At 33.3% G+C, this 21340-nt stretch overlaps 1 protein-coding gene and 1 long non-coding RNA gene across 2 annotated transcripts in view; both read left to right on the forward strand.

The window, feature by feature from the left end:
• The window catches only part of LOC134278084 (tripartite motif-containing protein 2-like), an 88212-nt gene that overhangs the window by 19982 nt on the left and 46890 nt on the right, over positions 1-21340 (forward strand). The window lies entirely within an intron of this gene.
• LOC134278081 (uncharacterized) lies at positions 17118-17906 on the forward strand. Its single transcript, XR_009994376.1, has 2 exons — positions 17118-17270; positions 17401-17906. It is a non-coding gene; the product is annotated as an uncharacterized LOC134278081 (long non-coding RNA).

A 21340-nucleotide genomic window follows, 5' to 3' on the forward strand; every position in this document is an offset into this window, starting at 1 on the left:
TTGTTTTACTATATTTTCCCTGATTACAAAACTTTGACCACCTTGTGTGGCCCCAACCTACCCCGAAATGTCATGCTTTGGACAAAGTTGAATCTACACAAAGTAAAGAAGTATCAGATTATTTCAAAATTTTCTGTTGTATCAAGTTAAATTTGTGCTTTGCAAAAATAAGACATTGCAACTATGTATGTTTTAAATGTGCTTAATGAGAACTGTTTCAATGAAATATAGGCTACAAATGAATGAATTCGTTAGATTTGATGGTCAACTTTGATTACACTTGTACACTTGGCAGAAATTGTCGAACTGCTGCAATGCTGTCATAATTTTTACGTGTTTAAAGACAGGAAGTGGTTTAACAGTTCTTGGGTCAATGTTATAGTTAAATCTGAGGATTGATGCTGGACTGCTGTAGGTAGTTGTATGGCATATGAAAAGACTTGTCTGAATCTGTGCCACTGAAGACGAGTAAGAGAAGCAGCTATAAAATTATTCCCTCTTCTAATATGCCGACCTTTAAATTGAATGCATGAGGACCTTCAAGACCAAAACCCTTAACAGATACATAGCTCTGTGTGATTTCGATATTTTAATGTTTAAAATGGTGACAAAGGTACTATTGTTAGAATGTAAAATATTTCGCTTTCTCTCAACTCATCTCCCAAAATACTATGCAGACAAGGTAATTGCTTGAGTACCGATTACAAAAACGTAATGCCTTTAAATATTTTAGTCCCTCGCCATGATTTTGGCCATGTCAAAAAAGCCAAATGAGTTTCACAAATACCCCGACACCCTATTTCATATGAACCAACGCTATGTGTATGCAACTCTAGTTAAAACTAGCTGGTCTAGTATACTTTCTTATATAATGTAATATAATTCCTATATAACGACTGAAAGTTTCTAGTAACATTTACTAATCTGTTAGTTTTCTGGTAGTAAAGTAACAGTCACTGTGACTGTATTAATAAAACCTAAAAATACCAATTTATTGTAGGACTTGTCTGGTGGAATTAGTGGACTACATGATCAAATTGAATCTTGTTTTATTTATGGTTTATAAATGGACTCAAACTTTACGAATGAGCATGTCTCACAGTTAATCCGAATGGCATACACTTGTCAATATGAATATTTTTGTTAATTTTGTACCCCTTCAACTTAAAATCAGAGGTGTAGGCTGGTAGCTATAGGATAGCATTTTTAATGTCTAAAAGAACAATGAAAGTTCCTAAGCCTAACCGTTCCAACATACTCAAAGTTTCAGCAAATAATTTGTATTTAACTAAATAATAGTGGGGATCAATGAAGTCATTCACTCTATCACCAAACAGGTCGACAAATGCTTAATAAAACGAAAAGAACCATCTTTTGTTAAGTTCCAAACCTATATCGGGGTACAGTCTAAAGTTGAAAATGGAAAACAGAAAAATAAACCAACAACCCGGCTTAAATTTATTTCTTAGTTGCTAACGGTATGGCTTCTATAGTAAATAAATTCTTAGACTTAAAATTTTACAGTTGTATGGCTGTCTAGAACCTTAGTAATATATTAAAATCAAAGTGAAACCCTTGCGATAATCATGCGCATTTACTGTGTCTGGAAAATTAGTTCAAAATTCTGATAAAACTTAAGTCGTGATGGGACTGTATGCAATAGTACAACAAAGGTACGAAAACATTGAAATAAACCAAATATGTTTGGTTTATATTTTGGAAGTTGTTGTCGATGTAAAATATAAGAATCGACAAAGAAACTGGAGGAAAGTCTGAAAGCAATACATAACCAAGAAACCATTCTTTCCAAAACAAAAGCTCGAGTAAAAACGAGTTCGAGTAAAGTAAAAAAAAAAATAACAAAAACATCTTTAACACTAGAATTTACAACAATAAAAAAATATATCAACCAATGTTAGTTATACAGCTTCTCAATCAACAGCATCAAAAGAAATTTGAATGAAATTTTGAATTCTGCATGAACAACTTTGTACAGTTGACCGAAATTAATACTCTCAACAGCAACGATAGACAAAACATCAGAAACGGCACCTGTTACAATAACTACAGGTAAGAAAGAAAGAGAGCGAGCATAAGTAAAACAAACTAATTGCACAATCTTAATTGATCAAATCCTTAGATAATATATACGATATATTCCTAAACAACATGTTCCCTTCCATACATTTCAACAATACATGTACCATAGTGTTCACAACAGGTGTGTACGGTCAACAGAGGGTGCTTACTCGTAGACGCCGGGTACCACCTTCGAAATTTCTAGGATTTCGTGTTTATGTCCTTAAAAAGTTCACAAATATGTTTGTGATTTATACTGCAAATTTTTTTGATAAAGTTCCATCGTATAAGTACCTTAGTTAACTCAACTTCGACGTATTTGAATAGATATCAGACAATGCAGGCTATAATTTTATTGCAGATTATGAAAAATTAATTCTAATTAAGTTGAGGCATATGGGTGTAAAGATAATTTGGACAAAATATTTTTTGGATGTATAAATCAAGTACATATACAGTTGTATATGAACTCCTTATTTTCATAGATTTCAGAGCAATTTCAAAATGATCTTAATTCATAAGTGTAAAAGGAGAAGATGACAACATTGATCAGTCTAATAAATCAAGTAAAAATTCGAATCATAAATAGGACAAAAACAGAGAACCCTGAAAACATCAGAGATTGTTCCAGCTTTGTTTTTGGAAATGTTACCCAAAATAAACATCCATCCCTGATACAGATTGTTACGACAAAAATTGTTTCATGGCAAAAAAAACCTATACATATATTTTGCAATTTGCAGCACATTTATATAACTCAACTCTATTTTCGTTGCATTTTTTCCTTGTAAACAATGATATACATGCTAAATCATGTACAGTGATAAACATTTTTGTATATGAAATTTTGTTAAGAATAAGCATAGGTTATTTTCTAAGAGGAAATGCTTAAGCTTGAAAATGTTTCAAAATATTGAAGTCGCTCACCTGGTGCAGTGGTGAAAGCATTTGCAATAGAGTCAGGAAGTATGGTTAAAATCCCGCAGCAGACCAGTCCTTCTGATAATATCATAAAAAAAATGATATTCCGGATCACAGAAGTAGCAGACACACAAGATTCCTCGCTTTTCAATGATATACCGGGTACCGATTAAAGGTGTAAAATATGAACCCTTTAACCGGCAAATAATGACGTGTAACAAAACATTTTGAAAATTTACGCATTTTCATTTTTTTTTTTTTTTTTTTTTTGTTAAATTTGGGAACACATTAAGGACCCTCTCTACACAAGTGCAACAATTTTTTAAGGACATTGAGAAAAAAATTATTGTATAAAGGAGTTAATATTGAGTTTTTTTTTTAATTTTCACAGTGTGGTGCGTTGGTGCTGCTGAAAAATACCTTAGAATCAGAACTCTTTAGTGTGCAGTGTAGAGAGGGTTCTTAAAACACTTTGAAAAAAAACATTTCTTTTATATTTCTTTTATATAAATATCGACGATAAAAACGCACTTTGAAAAAAATATTAGTATGGCTGAGTCCTTTTTTTTTTGCAAATTTTAGGCACAGGTACTTGTGGACAGGACCCCCCCCCCCCCCCGATATTAAACCCCAGGGCTTATTGGACATTTTTTTCAAAAATTATATTTAATACACTTATTCATCATGTGTACAATATGAAAAAATCGTCAAAACCCCAAAACAATCGCTCCACAAAAAATACCCCACTATACATTATAAGGGAGAAAGGTGTGCCACTCGCTTTGAAATTTCCCTAAGTAAAAGCAACGGAAGTGCATAGAGAATGTATGATAAAACCCAGAAGATTATTACGTCAGTCCAAAACTCTCTCGGACGTTATCCTAATAAGTAAAACATTCTCTATGCACTTCCGTTGCGATTACCTACGGAAATTTCAACGTTCTGACTGGAAAGCTGTCTAAGGAGATAATCAGATACTGTGGGATTCTTACGAGATGCAGAGTTAATCCGATAGCATGCACTAAGACAGAAATATATGTAAAGACGATGTGAATCGACATTTTAGGTTGAAATAAAATAAATACATGTTTTTAAACCCAGAAAGACCAGTGGGGGTACAACGTAAACAAACCGGAGTGGCATACCTTTCTCCCTTATAATGTATATTGGGGTTTTTTTGTGGAGCGATTGTTTTGGGGTTTTGACGCTTTTTTCATATTGTACACATAATGAATAAGTATAATAAATATAATTTTTGACAAAATATGTCCAATACGCCCCCCCCCCCGGTTGAATATCGGGGAGGGGGGGGTGTTCCTGTCCACAAGTACCTGTGATTTTAGGTATATATCTAAATATGATAAATTAACCTGGTTAATGAGGTCACTTCATGATCCGATATAGAGGTTTTAAATATTTTAGGTTCTCTTAAATTCTATTAAAATTTTTGCAGCCCGCGGGGGACCGTGCTGCTCTAGACATATAAGTTTAAGTGATGGTGTATGGGAATTGAGGTGGGAGAAGTTATTCAGAATTAAAAGTTAATTTAATGGACCTTTGAGCTTCAAAAATGTTCGTTTTCTCCATATATAATCATTATATAATATTTTGTATTTCTATAATGCAAAGGCCGAAAAAGTTCATTTTAACTTTAAATAGTCTGCTGAGTGTGTAGTGAAAATTTGCATTTGTTCAAAATATGGAGAAGAAAGCGGATGGTTGAAGCTAAATTTTAATGCAAGTAAATTGATGCTCGCAGTAGTCAGTGTATGATGCAACTGTGTTCCTTTCTTTTTGAGAAAAAAGAGATCCCACTGCATATTAATTTTATGAGATTGAATGGGGTGAAGGATAAGTCATATATCATTCTTTATTTGCACTTAATGGCCATCTTGGAACAGAGAAATATATGCTTGGGGCGATTTTACAAAGAAATATTCAGAAACATAGAAAAAATTGCGATGAAATTATATGATTGCACAAATGAAATCATCAACGAATGGTTAATCAGGACAAATGAAAAAGAGATTCCATTATATAGGGGATTCAAACAATGATTTTTTTCATAATATCATAAAACCTTAATCAACAATAGACACCCTTTGTTCCAGTGCAGGCTGCTTTGGTGGCATTGCAGTTTCATATACAGCACTTTTTGTGGTTCATAATTGTAATGGTACGTGGAACAGAATTAAGCATATTTCCTGTGATCAACTTAACAGTGTCTCTTCAGTGAAATGTCAGGATTTGTCAATTAGAGCAAAATATGATTTTATAAGTTAATCAAATGAATGAATGAATAAATGTATAAGTTAGTCCGATTAAACTTCGAATTTTGATAGATGTTTTTATGTTTTGATCTTATTGGGTATCGCAAGTTAAAAAGATATAAACAGAAAGTTTGGGTAGGCATAATACTCTCTAGTTCATGAGAATAATTTTTTGATAAAATTCATCATTTCATATTATTCTGGTTTTTGCTTCTTGGCATAGCGGCAATTTTAATATAAATCTTACAAGGCTACTCGTTTGTTATTATAATATAGAAGAGAAAAATTAGCGCCTTGACTAAACATTTTGCTTCTTATGGATAAATTGATTCTTGATTTACTTATCTCGTGTATAAAGTTTAATTATATTTCAGAAAACATCATAAGATATAACATTGCAATGCCTTCAAATTTAGCTCAAAAATTAGCTGTTTAAAGTGACCACCCCTATGAAAGTTTTTTAGACTCGTCCATTTACAGGTGAACGACACACCTGAGTGACCAATAAACAATGCTTTCAATTTTAGCTCTACAAGTGAGTGGACGTTAGTTTTTCGCTCCACGTTTCGCATGTTTTTATAGGCATTGCAGACGTTTAGAATGGCGCAAAGTCAGCTTTTCTCTCCAGATGCCTTAGGGAGAAGAACATCGTCTTCTGATAGACTGCAGGTTTGTGTTTCGGAAAACGTGCAAATTTCCGACGATGCAGAAAGTGATTATGAGCAAACGCCAATTCAGGGCAATAAAGTCAAAAACATGCCAGTAAGGGGCACAAAAGATACGCCAATACGGGGCACAAGAAATACGCCAATACGGGGCACTAATAATACTGGTACGCCGATTCAGGGCATTAATGAAGAACCTCACTCTGATGAGGGTTCGGGAAGAGAATGGAGAAACGAACGAGTTAATGCATCCAAAAGTGAAAGTAGAAAAAGAAAGCGTGAGAAGGAGAGCGATAGCGATTCAGAAGAATCAAGTTCAGATGACAGCAGTAGTTCAAATGATTCCGAATCAGATTCAGATTCAGATATATTCAATCCTTCACAGGTTTTGAAGATGAAGGAAGGTGAGAAATTACCAAAGAAAATAACGAAATACATTGAGAAGTATGCTAACAATGGCATTACCAAATCTACTCGACAAGAAATAACAAAGAACTGTAAAACACCAAACACAAAAAGATTAAAATCAAAAGAAACTGACAGATTCATTAAAAAACTTTTTAGGAAAAGATTCAATCAGGCCATGTCCAACAAAAAAGAGAAAATTATAATAAATACACAAAATCGCATTCTTGATGCTACTGGTCCATTAGCCATACTTTGGCATGAAGCTGAAAAGGTCAGAAAAGCTAGTAAAGGTATAGACCCCAATGATGTTATAAATATTGTACAGAGAGCATTAGTGTTGATTGGAAATGCTCATTATGTGTATCTCACAGACAGACGCAAGACTTTATTAGGCAAACTTGTACCAGAGTGTGTTGACCTAATTGAGGACAGTTCTGGAAAGAAAGCATTAAGAAAATCAAAAGATAAACTGTTTGGAAACAAATTTAGGAAGCTGTTAGCTAAAGACAGTAAAGATAATAGAGAGATTTCAGATCTTCTTCCACAAAGAAAACGATTCAGGTCTGACAATAAGAACTCTTATTTCTATGACAACAATAACGAGAGAAGGAACTCTTTCAGAAATGGTGCAGGTCGACCCCAGCAGTTTTTTCGGACAGGGCCCTCAAACAACAGATACCAGTTTGGGGGCCACAATTACAGAGGACAACAGAGCCAGAGAGGCAGAGGTTCAGCAAAGTTTCCTCTTTCCAGAAAGACAGAAAATCAGTAGAAATGAAGGTAAGGCCAATCACTTCAGAATTAAAATTTCCTGTTTTGACAGAAAATCTCAAGAATATCCCTGTGGGGGGGAGGTTGAAATATTTCCATCAAAACTGGGAAAATCTGTCAAAAGATTGCTGGGTTCTAGAAACAGTGCTAGGCTTAAAACTAGAATTCTTTCAAAATCCCCCCGTTCAAGTGAATCTTCCTCATTTCAAGGGATTTTCCAAGGAAAAGAATGCATTGGTAAACCAAGAAATTCTCAACATGTTAGAAAAGAGAGCAATTTTACAAGTGAAAGACACATTGGACGGGTTCATAAGCCCCATATTTCTTGTAGAGAAAAAGGGAGGGGGACAAAGACCTGTAATAAAACTGAAAGAATTAAATGGTTACATGATATACAGACATTTCAAAATGGAGGGAATCAATCTAGTACGAGATATGATTCAAAAAGGGGACTGGCTAATAAAAATAGATCTGAAAGATGCTTATTTCACAATTCCCATTATAAAAGAAGATCAAATATATCTCAGATTTATTTGGGAAGGGAAAGTGTATCAATTCCTTTGTCTTCCATTTGGGATAACAGTAGCCCCTTGGGTTTTCACCAAATTAATGAAAGTTCCCATGAGTTACCTTCGAAGGTTAGGGGTGAGATTAGTGATTTTCCTGGACGATATTCTGATCATGAATCAGACCAAGGAGGGGGCATTGATAGATGGCGAGAGAGCAGTCAATTTGCTAGAAAGTTTAGGATTTCTGATAAATTTCAAGAAATCAAATTTAGTCCCTTCCCAAGTTCTAGAATATCTGGGATTCAAGATAGACTCCAGTATAATGACACTCTCCTTACCATTAGAGAAGACAAAGAAGATAAGAACAATTTGTCAAGAGGTTTTCAGTTCAAATCCTGTTTCAGTAAGGAAATTGTCAGAAGTGATAGGAAATCTCACAGCAAGCATTCAAGCAGTATACCCAGCCCCATTACATTATCGCCATCTACAAATGGCAAAGAACCAAATTTTCAGTCAATATCAAGATTACAATGCTCAAGTCTTCTTAACTCTAGAAGCCCAGAGAGATCTACTCTGGTGGATTCACCATTTAAACGACACAAATGGGAAGAGTATTGTAATGAATCAGCCATCAGTAGTTATACAGACAGATGCAAGCAATCTAGGTTGGGGGGCAACTTGCAAAAATGTCAGAATAGGGGGTGCATGGTTACAAAGCGAGATTCATTATCACATAAATGTTCTAGAGCTTTTAGCAATAACACATGCAGTAAAGGCATTTCTGAAACAAGAAACAAACATGGTTGTTCTTATTCAAACAGACAACAAAACAGCGATGACTTACATCAACAAAATGGGTGGAACAGTATCCAAGGTGTGCAATCAGTTAGCATTAGATCTCTGGGAATGGTGTCTGAAAAAGAGTATCTCAATGAGAGCAGAATTCATTCCGGGAAAGGAAAATGTCATAGCAGACTGGGAGTCCAGACATCACAAGGACTCAAGCAGTTGGGGGTTAGATCCATACATATTTCAAATTCTAATGAACAAAACAATAGATTGCAAAGTAGATCTGTTTGCAGACAGAACCAATGCCAAACTAGACAAGTTCATCAGTTGGATGCCAGATCCAGAAGCAATGGCACACAATGCACTGTTACATCCCTGGGTGGGAATAAAGGGGTATGCATTTCCCCCGTTTTGTCTCATTTCTCAATGTCTGAGCAAGATTCAGAGGGAAAAAGCGACGATTCTCCTAGTAACCCCAGCATGGTCAGCCCAACCATGGTATGCAACGATTCTGAAGATGTGCATTCAGGATCCCATTCTCCTCCCAATAATTCCCAATCTCCTAATGTCAGACAAGGGAGAACCTCACCCACTAGTGAGAAACAACTCACTCCAGTTAGTCGGATGGGTTGTCTCAGGAGATCCATGCAAACAATGCACTTATCGCAAGAGACTGAAGATCTCATCTGTAACTCATGGGGAAAGGGCACAACATCTTCTTACAATTCAGCCTGGAAAAAGTGGGTTAGCTGGTGTGTCAGAAGGGAGGTTGATCCATTTTCAGCCCCTATAAGCTTTGTATTAGATTTTTTAAGCTATTTGTATTATGAGGGGTTTCAATATAGAACAATTAATGTTCACAGATCTGCTCTTTCCTCTGTGATGCCTCATGTCAATAATTTGCCCATTGGTCAGCATTCCATGGTAAAACTTCTAATGAGAGGTATTTTAAGAGGAAATCCCCCCTTACCAAGATATAAAGAGACATGGGATGTAGATAAGGTTTTAAATTATTTTATTTCTCTCCCAAGTAATGAAGAACTCTCTCTAAAACTCTTGTCAAAAAAGTTGGCTATGCTTTTAGCTATTGCTGCCCCCAAAAGAGTTTCAGAAATAGCAAGATTAGATAAAGGGTTCATGCAAGTTATACCATCAGGTGTTAAATTTCTTTTGCCAGGGTTGTCAAAGACGCAAAGAGATTGTCGTTCAAAAGAAGTGTTTTATGCACGTTTTCCAGATCATAAAAATCTGTGTGTAGTTGAATGTTTACTTGAGTATTTACACAGAACAAAGACATTTAGGACTCGTAATGAGCATTCAGGGGATCCAATATTACGGTCGATTATTAAGCCACATAAAGGTTTAACAGCTAATACAGTTTCAAATTGGATAAGGGATGTTATGGCCATGGCAGGTATTGATACTGCTAAATTTAAGCCTCATTCAGCTCGTAGTGCATCAACCAGTAAGGCTTTTAAAAAAGGTACATCTGTAAATGAGGTATTAGAAATGGCAGACTGGTCAAATGCAGGAACCTTTTATAAATTTTATTGTAGGTCTACATGCTTAGATAAATCAGATGGATTTTCCAAAGCAGTTTTGACTTTAGGTTAGTTGGAGCTTTGAACCTGCAATGTTATATCTTATGATGTTTTCTGAAATATAATTGAAGATTTTATGAGGGCATATTGCCCGAAATGAAATATTGATTATATGAAGAAAACTCATAAGATATAACATTGCAATCCCTCCACAACCCACCCATAATCAGATTTTGACTTTAATTCATGCATTTTTCTTTTACTGAGTTACATTGATATACATGTATATATATAATTATAATTATAATATATTTCAGAATGAAGAGACCCTGTGACTCAGAGAGCTGCACAGAATTGTCCTGGAAAAAATGTTATACCAGTATTAAAATTATTAAAGGATTGAAATAATAATATTGTGTTGTTATAAATCACAATTGCAAAATTGAAAGCATTGTTTATTGGTCACTCAGGTGTGTCGTTCACCTGTAAATGGACGAGTCTAAAAAACTTTCATAGGGGTGGTCACTTTAAACAGCTGATTTTTGAGCTAAATTTGAAGGCATTGCAATGTTATATCTTATGAGTTTTCTTCATATAATCAATATTTCATTTCGGGCAATATGCCCTCATAAAATCTTCAATTAAAGTCTGACTAAACCTGGAGGGAGAGTAGTCTCTGGCCAGTAGATCACGACAAATTCTTGTTAATTTGTCTGTTCAAGTAACATTTCTTTGTATGAATTTGTATTCATTGCAAAATTATTTGAATTTAATAGATAAAAGATTTTATCCATTTTGTATAACATAACTTACCTATGAGTTACGTCAAAACGTATTACTCCGCTTGACTTTACTTTTAAAATATGCTATATTTGAAGCCTTTCTCCGGAGGAAAAAATTGTCTTATTGTCAGCACTGAAATTGGATTATAAAGAATGAAGCTTATTTCAAATTATGTAATATGATATAAGATAACTTGGGGCAGTTTAAGCTTTTTTATGAACCGCTCCCCCAAGATATGTTATATCGTATAACAGAAGTTGAAATAAGCTTCATTCCTTAATGAAATGACAAGGTAAATATTAAGGATGACTCTGTGTACATTGATTATTTCAACTATTTGATTGCCAAAGCACTGACGATTTTGATATGAATTGATTTAGTTTGAGAATAAAAATCACATTCATGATCAATTTGCTAGATTTGAGAATATAAATATACTGTATATATCTCCGAGTAACACTCAAAAGTAGAAGATGTAAAAATTAATTGATATAATGCATCAGCTGGCGTTCAGTAATTGTTCTAACTAAGGACACTGCTTTACAAGATTTTTAAAAGTATTGGTTAGGATTTACTGTTACCTTCTTCTAAGTATATATTTAAAATAGATTTAAAAAATATTCTTGTGACAGCGTACTCCTAAGTTATTACATATATCTTTTTAAAAGTGGATCGTGATCAAATATCAAGGAAGTCAATGGAATTCCCTTTCATCCTTTATTGTTTTCACTTTTATTCACATACCTTTGATTATAATCACATGTGTTATACAGTACAATAAAAACATTTAATACAATTAACAACCAAACACCCGCCCCATCAGACCCATATGTCACTTTTAACGAAAATAAATTCAAAATATATACACAAAATGTGTTTTGAAATCTTTATACCTACGTAAATTAGGTAATTGTTTTTATGTTTACTAGCCATTCACTCACATTTTCAAAGTAATCTTCGTTCAGATTCAAAGTCAAACAGAAATAACCTATGATAAATATGGGTGTATGGAGAGACAATTATAAGAGTCTATAAACGTGAGGTAACGAATATAAAATTCCCAAGTGGAGACGGGTGTTTGAAAAACTAATTGTATTTTTTTGTAAATGTGCCAGGAACATACACCCATTTACTGCAAAACTTCTAACTTGATTTCATTGTTTTTAACAATTTTAAATAAAAGTATTTTAAGTCCAGTGGGTATTTTATTAAAAAGATTTGTTCAAGCAATATAGTAGCATCAAATGACATTTTTGGTTAAAGTTGGGTAAAATATAAAGCCAATTCTCTCTAATATCCTTAGTCTGATTGTTGTTTATCAGTTTTTATTGTTTCTTAATTTTCTTCGTCTGGACTTTATTAATGAAAATAATTAAAAATAAAAGATTTTCTTCCTAACAGTCAATTATATGACATATGATTCCTTTAAAAAATGAAGTCAGCAAATTATGTACCATCCTAATACATGATGATAAAAGCAAAGTTCATCTTTTGTTATGGGGGACCCATATCCGTTCAAAAAATAAAAAAGAGGTGCATAATGGCGACATGTAACAAAGATTCTGTGAAAGCTTCATTACATTTCATTCAATTGTATGAACTGGTCATACAAAAGCGTAACGGACAGATGTACAGACAGACGGACGGACACCCCCATCACTGAAAATCCCCCTTTTCAAGAAGGGGGATAGTAAATTAACAAAGCGGAACTGTTAGATCTATTTATATGTAAACAGTTGTTTTATAGTGACCGCCTTTTTCTATTTAGCAGTGTATATGCCAATACATTAGACTATTTGTATTCTAGCCCATTCACATGTGATAATCTTTAAAGTAATTAAAACTACCTCAGAAATTAAAATCAATTCGAACTTTATTACAAAGTCTGAACCTTAAATAAATTAAATGATTTATTTCCCCATTTACGAATATAAATAGATTCTGATCATTCACATTTCAGTGATATTTCAATGTGTGATTATACATTTGAAAAGATGCTAGATGAATATTATCTTTTTTAAAATCCAATAAGAAGAAAACATGTTTACCGTAAATTTATTTTATGTGTCAGTATTTGCTTCATGTTGGTTCAGTAAGTATTAAAAGACTTTTATATATTTCCTACAATTTTTAAAAAAAATAAAAACATGTATTTGAATGAGGTACAATTGTTCGTTTACAATTTAAATGTAAAATTATTACTCCAATATTCCGAATTTACAAAATTATAATGACCAAATGTTGACTGGATCCTGGTTATTTAATTTAAGAGGTTGGGAATCCGAGCTTTAAAGTAGTGTTCAGAATTGTTTTGTGATAAATATATATTATTATAACAGTAACTTGATCCGAAGGGTCGTATCACGTCGAGTTGACAGGCGCGGATCATCAGATCTAACGAGACGCGAAGCGTCGAGTTTGATCTGATGATCCGCCCCTGTCAACGAGACGTGATACGGCTCTTCGGATCAAGTTACTGTTATAATGATAAATTTATTATATACCCCCCTCACAACTAGCAAAATATAGCAAAAGAAAACTTTAGAGATCAATTGCATAACATTTATCCATAAAACAAAGCAAAATAACAAGGGACTTTTTAACGCGCAAGAAAAATAACGTCATTTTTCTGCGTACTACGTCATCAGTTTCAGAGAGTGGTGATATGGATTCAGAAAACAACATGTTTGTGATCCGGAAAATCGGATCACGACGTCACGTGATAGCGCAAATTCAACAGTAAAAGTGGGTGATACACATTAGGTATATAATAAATTAATTTCTTCTGAAAGATTAAATTATAAACTTTGATCAGTTTTTGATTTTCATATTTTAGACACTTGTTTCGGAGTGAACACTATATCAAAGAAAGTAAATCTCCCTTTATCTGAGGAGATAACGATCACATCACCAGGATATCCATGGAAAAACTATGAAAGGGACACAAACTATACATGGATAGTGACAGCACCTGACGTAACAAAGGAGATACATATAAGGATAGAATTGGATATTCACAAAACTCGAGGATACCCATGTTATGACTTCTTAAAGGTTCAGTATTGAGTTTTATATATATTAGATGGTATATATTTCTTAGAAAATTATCAATTCATAATAATAATAATAAATAAATACAATTATACTTTACTTAATAAAACTAGATTAAGAAATTTAAACCATCAATATTTAAAATGAAGTACCGGTAATTCATATAAGGAATTGAAATTTGCTATATGGACGTAGTAAGTGTTTAAATAAGCAAAGTATTAAAGCTTCATAACCGTTAAATACAGTGTACATGATATATGAAGAATGAAACACAGCAATACAACATTGTTCTTTAAAGAATTGAAATATGTATGGGTTTTTAAGAATGTTTTTATGGTGTATGTTGATTTCTTTCTTAGGTGTCTTATAAATAATATGTATAAACAAATTTAATTCGATAGAGGAAATAACAAAAGAGGTAGAGCCACTTTGGGCTTTATTTGGCCCTGAGAATTTCTGAAAATTCAAAACCGCTCAGTTTAGGTTGCAAATGCAGTATTTATCACTTGGACTGTTGGTGACCACGTATCTATTAATTGTGACGTATTTTCACATCTAGTCAATGCATTATGACATCATAAAATGCGTCATTTTCCTCATATCATGTAAATTCCTTTGAAAATGTCCTAAAGTTGAAGCGTTTTTTCAATATTTCATATAGAGCACAACCTCTGATCCAAAAAATGCCAATACATAATGAAAGGTCTTTTTCTGAAGATCAAAAAACATGCTTTATTTTTTGGATCGTGGGCTGTGCTCATATTTTAATTCTCTGTTGAAGGTAGTCAAATACGCATATTTTCTGCAAATTTCAAGAACATTGCAATTTCTCAAAGGCTGTTTTCAAATATTTGAATTCTCAAATCAAAATTTCCTTATAGAACATGAAAGCAAAGAGTGTCTACTTTATTTTGATATATGAAAATGGAAAGAGGGTGATAGTTAATTAACTGATATAAGTACAGGGCCATTTTATGCATAAGATGGCTCTTGCTCTTTTCGGACTCTTTAAACAATCCTTTTAATAATCCCCCGCTTGAAAAGCGGGAGGGTATATAGTAATCGGTTTGTCCTTCCGTCTGTTTCACTTTGGGGTACCCATCTCTTATTCGCAATTCGCAACTCCTCTTTTGCCACTGAATGAAATTTCATGAAGGTTTCACAGAATCTTTATTACATATTTCAATTGTGCAACTCTTATTTTACTTTTTCATCTGACATATTTTTTTTGTTTCCGACAACAAAACATGGACACTGCCATTATATTCATATGGGAGGCGGGGGTATCATTTAATAAGATCATTGCTCACAGAACCTCTAGTTGTTTCTGTTTGTATATATTTTTCTTAGAAGTGTATTTTAAATACCACATTTAAACCAGTTTCACTAGATTTAGGAAATTAATGACAAATGGCTTCAATTTCAGACTCTATAAAGAATGTAAGAAAGTAACAATGAATCAAATGGGTGGATTCTCAAAATGAAATTTTATCAAAGGAAATGAAAGCACCAAGTGTCTACTTTATTTTGATATATGAAATGGGAAAGACAGTGACAGTTCATAAATTGATTTAAGTTCAGTGCCATTTTATGCAGATTCAAGAAATCAATGACTACAAGTTCACAATCTTTAAACAATGTGGGAAACTAACAACAAATAGAGTAGCATTTGGGAATAAACTTAGAATCACTCTTCACTCTAACGACGACATTTTTACAGATAAAGGTTTTCTACTTAGTCTAAAAGGTAAGTTTTTAAATAACTAATGTCAAATTCTAAACATTTAATTTGAATGTATCTAAATCCTAAATAAATTATTGCAAAATGCCATTACCTTCTTTACTATAAGTATCGTATATTTCAACAACTATATAAAAGATAGGCAAAATTTTTCCTCCAATTCAGTTTTTTAACTTTGAAATTTTGTTCTAGGATACGAATTTTCTCTTTATGTAATACATGCAAAAAATTCAACCACACATTTGTTTGCTCACATGGATTATGCAATCAGACATTCGACTTGAGGATGAGACTTTTTCAAAATTATCAATTGATCTTTTGCAAAATTGTGTAATGCTGTTTAGAAAGACAACATTTTCTAGCGACGTACTGATATTTGTAAACATATATAAGGAGTATTTATTCTTTATGTACTTTACATTTCATAGTCATATCAAGAGTTTAAAAGTCAATATACTGACGTCATGTACTAGATCTCTCAGCGTCGTACATGCAGTCATTGCCTGTTTTGATTGCCAAAATACCCCAAGCTATCTGGTTCAATTTTCCTTACTTTGATATTTCTATGGCAACCATTTCAATCAATCGTTTAACAAAATTTGAATTTTACATTTTTTTTGTAAGAAAACTTTCAGCACAGCATATTCGATTGTGAATTTGCAATTCAGGCGCTATGTATGTTCTATTTTAACATCATATTTTATTTACCTCTACTAGTATCAATATAAGTTATTGAATTTAAGGGCAGATGATAAAAATAAACTTTTGTCAATAACTTGAAAATAACAACTTGGATCATGTTTAAATGAGTAAAATGAATAACCTTAACCGCGTAATTTTTAATTCTTTATATGAATTTGCACAAAAATGGAGTTTGAATGAAAAATATTTGTATAGATTAATAAGGATGGCTTCAGAAGGGCAGACTTTTGAACATCAAAGAAGGTTTACAATTTCTTTATATTCTAGAAATTTATTATTTGCATCATTTGCGATGAAATTAGGCCAAAAAATATATACCAATCCAGGCATCCATTTTTTGTTTGTATCATCTGTCCTTAAGTTGCAGTAGACACCTATATGCTTGTACGATGGCTTTTTATAAATAATATCCTCGATGCTCAGAAAGAAGTTAAAGACGCTTTTTAATGATTTAGGTAATGGTTATAAGACGAAAACTGTCCATTATGTCAGATATTAGACGACCAGAGGCGCGTTAGCGCCGAGGTGAGTCTAATATCTGACATAATGGACAGTTTGAGGCTTATAACTTACTTAAAACATTTCACCAGTGTCGAACACTTTCATTGTTAACTTATTGGACAGCTACAGGTAAGGTATCGTTCTGCTTGAATGACTACCTGGCACTGTTCATCAAGTTAGGCCAAAGAAAACCAGTTTTGGTTTTTGTTCTGATTTTAGTAATTGTAGGAATTGTCGAGAGGTGTTTTATATCGATAAATATGAACATTAACTTTGTTTAGTCTTATTTGTCCGCATTGCGACATTTGTTATCTTAACTACGCATGCGTAAGAATCAGTTCTACTAAATCCTTGACAATTTATTCATTTTACAACGCAACGACCACGGATGACGACGTGCATTTTGATTTTTAAAAAAATACCTCAGATTTGGGTGTTTTGACGATGCCATTTACCGATTACACCAAGATGCCTCAGTTCAAGTTTTTACTATGAAATCCGGATATATATTCTAATGTTTCGGAGTTTCCCGTTAACAGGTAATTTTTGTAAAGCAATAGGATTTGAAGTATTTTAATCCTCCAACTGTTTAAGCATTTTCTTTGAAATTGGGAGGTTATTTCTGGTGTATTTTTTTTTTAAATGCAACACTTTCTCTTTTGTGTGCAGGTTTCGAACTCGGGAGGATTTTACCCCAGCCACTCCTTAAAACAACGACAGACACTCGCTCAAACGACGTGTGACTAGGTGCACAAATGGTAATAAATCACTGAACGAAATTGCAGATTCTGTTAGAATTTCGTGAGCAAAATTATGTGCTAAATGCGGAAAAATGGATATTTCAATAAACAAAAAGCCCAAAGTTGTGTTTAAGAAAACGCATTCTTCTCATTAATTCTTTGTGTCCATTGGATTTTATATTATGTTCCGTGAATCAAGCATTGAGAAATGAATCTATTATATAGCAATGAACGGTGAATTCAGTAACTTTATGATCGGAGCCACGGATGCGTCTACAATAATGAATCTGAGACATTCAATTCACTGGATTTTTTGTGCCATTGTCAATAGGATTTTTTGTGAAATACTAACATTTAACGCTAGCCTGCTATTTTCCTACGTTGTTCATATTAAATTGTTAGATTTGTCATTGCCTTTTAAATGCTGTTTACTTATTTGTCTCGTTCTTTGTTCTCATTTTAGCGTTACCTGTACCTGTCCAATAAGTTTCAACTTATTGGACACCTACAGGTAACTTATTGGACGGGGTGCAGGACAATAACAAATTCATTGAACCAGGTTTAACAAAAGATGACGTCACAGAAATGTTTTAATCTCAATGTTTAAACAATTTTTTCTCCTCTTATTAAAACACATCTGCGTAAAATTCATTTTTCAGGTTTGGAAAATAAAACAAGTCAAAAGGCAAAAGATATGGCGAATCTTGTTAATATTAAAAAAAAATTAGCTTTCTGTGTATCTCAAAAATTCCTTTACTTTTCAAGGTGTGCCGGTTTGATTGCTGCAATAAAGATATACTCTTCAAACAAAGAAACGCATAGTAGGAACAATGCCCTGAAAATTTGTTATAGTTTTGTCATACCTTTTATTTTTGTATGGGTACTATGTATTCGAGTGAAATAATTGATTTTTAATGCAATTCTTAACCTTTCAGCTATTCTACAAGTCTCACAGACAAAAAGACCTGATTTTGCAAAAATCCCTTCAAAATTTTGATCTTAATTTTCATTTGTTGAATTCCGATGCAATTCCTTCAGGTACAAAGGGGCTATCAAAAGCGTGGGTTCTCGATATTTTGAATCTGGTATTATCTGAAAAATGACTTTTCCTAAAATTGCTGCATCTGAATGTTGCGTGGCACAAAAGGAAAATGGGCGACTGGAAGCAGGGGTACCACAATCTACAATTGCCAGAGGTTTCAATGTTACACACAGACCATATATAATCTATAAAACATAAACCATTAACATCGAACACCCAATGTTCGCAAAAAAATATGGTAGACCACGTGTGACATCAGCAGCACAGCATCACTTCCGAGGATTACGCAAATTGCATGAATGAAATGCAAGGACGTCATCTAAAGCATTAGCTTTCCCAGAACTGAACAGATCATCTAACAAAACCGTTTTCAGTTGACTACTTATTGTTGCAAGAGGATTATTCATGCCATTGTTCCGACCCCTCAACACCCCAAATATCGACTTCAAAGATCTCAGATGAATAGAGTACGACCACAGCATCACTGCTGAACATTTTGGTTAACATTCTAGTCCAGAATGTTTATCTGAAAGCCTTTTATAAGTTTAAGAGTGCTAATGCTTTTTAATGAAGGTTAGATAGATAACTGCCTCCAGGACGTTAAAAAAGTTGGTGGTGGTAGTGTAATGATATGGAAAATGGTATTATCAGAAAGTAAGATTGATTCGGTTCGAATTCAATGGACTTTGATGGAAAAAAGGTACTCCAACCATGTTCTACCTACACATACCCATTCAATTTTGCAGCACCCTAGAGCCGTATTGTAATCTCACAATACACAGCCACATATGGCTCGTTTGACACACCTATTCTTGCAAAGAAACAACAACCTGTTTCAGTCACAGTCATCTAAATCACTAGAATTAATCCAAATTAATCAGCATTGGACAAAATGAATTGACATGATTTGCCAAAAACAATCACATTCCCAGACTCTGCAACAGCTGACCAAAGTTCTACATTTGGAGTGGGAGCATATTCCTATACAGTTTGTATTACACACATTTGCTTCCATTAGATGCCCTTTGTGGCTATCATTTGTGTCTGCAGGGGGCATACCAAATATTGATCTTTAATGGTCTTAAACTGATTATAATTTTAAAACTGTTGAGTAATTATGACACTTAGATAGTATTCCTGTTGATTACCACATTTCTGTTTTATCAATACATCATTTTACTAAAAAATCTTTATGTTCAATGTGTCACTTAAATTCTACGATGCGTTTCTTTTTTTTTGAAGAGTATATTTAATGTAGTGGATTTCTGAATGGGATTCCTTCCCTCATTAAGCTTTCGATTTTTGGCAAAAAAATTGCTTTCTAGACTCTTTAAGATATAAAAATGCCTCCCTGAATGTTAACGACAAGACCACTAATATTTAAGCAAATTGCATATAAATCTTTGCGCACTTGCACTCATTTGCTCTTCCCAGACACTTGCTATTTTTGTCAAGTACATCTTATTGTAAATTTTGGTTCGAGATATTTAGCTATAGTTTCAAGTTGCATTATCTGTTCGAATTTCAAAATAACTTAGAAAGCTAAAATGTTCACATGAAGTCTTAACGATCTGCATTATTTAATGTACAAATTGTATGTTATTATTGTTATTTAACAGAGATAAATACCCTTTTTACTAACAGTATCGAAGTCTTCAAAAAGATCAGCAAGAAAGACAACTTTGGCATTAAGTACAATTCCTTTTTCAAAGATATCAAAGACACCGGCTACAAAAACGACAGCGACATCAACAAAATTATTATTTTCTCATCAAACTAAAACCACAATTAAAACAACAAATATACTTTCAACAAAAATACTTTCAACGACAAAAGTTACGACAAGAAAATTAATAAAATTAAAGACTCAACCAACAACACCAAGAGAGATTTTAGCAAAAGTACCGACAACAAGAAAAACAACAGAAACAACACTCCCTTATCGGACAGCTACTCGTCAAACAACATCAAAGGAGATAACGACTAAAGTTTTGAGTTCTACGCCAACAACATGGTACAGCTCATTGCCATCACTGCCCTTGACAGAAGGCGAAACCTTGAATACTACACGCGTTGTTATAACTACTGGTAAGAAAATGCAAAGAGAGTTTAATACTAATTTTCAAACAATTATTTTACAATCCTTATTTGATCAAATGCATTGAATAATACATATGAACAATTTCTAAAACGGGGTAAATGACGAAAAGAAAAATTAAATGGATTAAGAATATCAGCAAACACTTTTAAAGCCATCGTTTCGCTAGTTCTATGGTCAAAATAATGACCTCATCTGCACATACCTTCATATGCTAATTTGGTTTTTAAAGTATTTGTTAGGTTATTACACGGTGAATTGTTGACGGTACTTTGTTTTCGTGAAAAGAAGGTAACATTTGCTGTGCCCTCCAATTCGATATTTAGATAAATGGACAATTTGTTGTCAATTAACAATCATTACATTTATTTCCATTTTTCTGTCGATTCGATATGTCCCGGTGAGCTCGATATAAAAGATACCACAGCTCAGCTCTCTCGGTCATCAGTTCGTAAGTCGATACATGTACAATGACTGTATCGTGGAAAGGACTTATGTAGGCAGTGCCTGCTGTCCAATCCAAATATGTTTATTCATAATAAAATATTGTTTAAATTAAATTAATGACTTTATTTGTCAGCAAATCCAATTTATCATTGGATCGATTACTGACAGATACTTTTTTATACCTATTGTAGGCCTTTCAATTAATTTTTCAAGTTGCACATATGATAAAAAAAAATCAAAGATTTATAGGTACATGTAATTATCAAAAAAGAAAGTAACTTA

The sequence above is a fragment of the Saccostrea cucullata genome, unplaced genomic scaffold (assembly GCF_032062105.1).
Source record: "Saccostrea cucullata isolate Sc308-1 unplaced genomic scaffold, CSIRO_AGI_Scuc_v1 ctg2355, whole genome shotgun sequence".
Lineage (NCBI taxonomy): Eukaryota > Metazoa > Mollusca > Bivalvia > Ostreida > Ostreidae > Saccostrea > Saccostrea cuccullata.